Source organism: Elephantulus edwardii, unplaced genomic scaffold (genome assembly GCF_000299155.1).
Source record: "Elephantulus edwardii isolate Elephantulus edwardi_28Jun2011 unplaced genomic scaffold, EleEdw1.0 scaffold00005, whole genome shotgun sequence".
Lineage (NCBI taxonomy): Eukaryota > Metazoa > Chordata > Mammalia > Macroscelidea > Macroscelididae > Elephantulus > Elephantulus edwardii.
The window spans coordinates 30838123-30840514 of record NW_006399755.1 but is presented as its reverse complement, the minus strand read 5'-3'; positions in this window follow the sequence as shown (position 1 = coordinate 30840514).

Here is a 2392-nt window from a genome sequence, read left to right as displayed (position 1 = left end):
ATAAAATAAAAAATATATTTAAATAAAAAATGTACTGAAAATCAAAACCACCTTACATTTTTCACCTTGGTAAGGTCATTCAGTTTTGGTTGGAATCCATTCACTCATTGTACTAAAACTCTTCTAGAAGATGCTTTAGAAGTATAAGGATCAGGTGAGCTCTGGTGGCCTAGTGGTAAGGAGCTGCAACTACAATCCCAGAGGCACACGGTTCGAATCCACCAGACGCTCTGCCGGGGAAGGAAGGACAATCTCCTCCTGTACCAGTCACATCAGATTTGACGGTACACTCACACAAAAATAATAAATTTTTTTAAAAAATTAGAAGTATAAGGATCATATAGTACAAGTCCCTGTATTTGAAGAGCACAGAGTGCTAGGAACTTTTAACAGTGAAACCATCTTGAAGTTTTAAAGTCTATGTATTTACAACTATTTAATAACGATGACCATTTTGAAGAAGGCAAATTCTATTCTTCTACCTACTTTCAGAAGGCATTGCTACATTTGCTCAGAATTAAGATATTTGGCCCAAAATAAAGAGATGGGAATGAGGAACTGGGTTTACTGATTATTTCAACTATTTTATATCCTTACACAAACAACTCCTGGACATATAGTTAATTTAAAGAGTACACAAACTACCACAAAGTGCTAAAATTACACAGTGCATTCATTATTCTAGGAGTCCTGGGTAGTGTAAACTATTAGTTGAGAACTACTGACCTGTAAATCCAACTGGGGACACCTCAGAAGAGAGGCCTAGTGATCTACTTCGGGAAGGCCACAACTTCGAAAACCCTGTAAATCAGATGCATTTTGTCTCCATGAGGTCACAAAGGCAGAACTGATTCCGGGGCAAGTAGTAATAACCCCAGGTAGGTATTCAACGCTGCTCATCACTAATTAATAACTTTTCAGTTTCCAAATTCACACATCTCTCTTCCCCTATCATCATGAAAGAATGAATGAAAGCCATTACAATTGAGCTATCCAATCCTTTCAGTTTTCCTCTTCCCTCACCTTGAAACTTTTCTGGAGGACAACTTAATAATATAGTCAGCAACTCGAAATCCTGTGCCAAATGAATAGATTTGTTCCTTCTTCCATATTCAAAGCCAATATTCTCTTCCCATCAACTATTCTGATCTCAGTGTTCTGCTCTTTCAACGGCCCTAAAAATTAGGGGGCAGCAGTTAGAACTAACCAGCAAGTCCTTTATGAGCAAGAGGTAGTGTTAGTTCCCTGCAGTGTTTTACCCTCACCTAATCTGAACAAATATAATTACGAATTGTTTGAATTTGTGTCTGGGTTACTGGGCCTCACATCTCCATTATCTTTCATGAGATTATATCCTAAGTATACATGTTTATTTTTGGACTTCGGAAAAAAAATCATAAATGTACAATATTAACTCATTGGAGTAACTTAAATACAAGAATTGCATAAATATAGACATGAAATACTCTGCAATCATTAAAAATTATAAGTGAGCATTTACTGAAATAGATCTTTAGAATAATCAGCTTCAAAATAATACATACATGATTTTTGTGAAGAAAATGTACCTTACATGTATGGACAATGAAAAAACAAACACACTAGTGTAATTTTTATGTTGTAGAAAGAGACTTTTTCCCTCCCTCTTTGCATTTTTTAGTGCACAAAAGTATCTGCATTAAGGATGTATAAATTTATAAAATATAAAACCCATAATGTATGCTGGTTTAAAGAGAAAAGTGAAGCAGCCAGAATCCTGGATACTGTACAGAAAGAAGGGTTGACATCTCAGATTGCACTTTTTTTAAAAGAACTAATATTTCCTATTGCCAGTTCCATGCTTTTCTATTCCTTACTACTTATCAATAATATATTAGGTCCCACACATCTACGTTTTTAAAAAAGTGTCTGTGTAGACACAAATGATTTTAATCAAAACATACCTCAAGTAAACTAGTATAAAATGAAAATTTTATTTACAAAAAACCCAACATACCTTAAACCTGTTTTTTTTGTTTTGCTTACAGTTTGTATACATTGTGTTTGACACTATTCTTCATTCACGTTGTTTTCCATACAATAATTCTCATGTATTTTGCTTTATAAAACTGATCAACACTGGACCTTGCCCACCATTAACCTGTCTTCTCACCTGGATTCTTTCCATTTACTTCTCCCCCTCCTTCCTCTGACCAAACTGTGCAAGCCTATCTTTTCACCCCTACCTATTCTCACCCCTTTACTCTCCCCTCCTTGAGTTCCCAATACATGTTTTACTAGTCTTCTAACAATCACTGGCAATGAGATGCAAATCAAAACCAGATACATTTTAAATTAAAAATATAATGAAAATCAAAACCACCTTACATTTTTCACCTTGGTAAGGTCATTC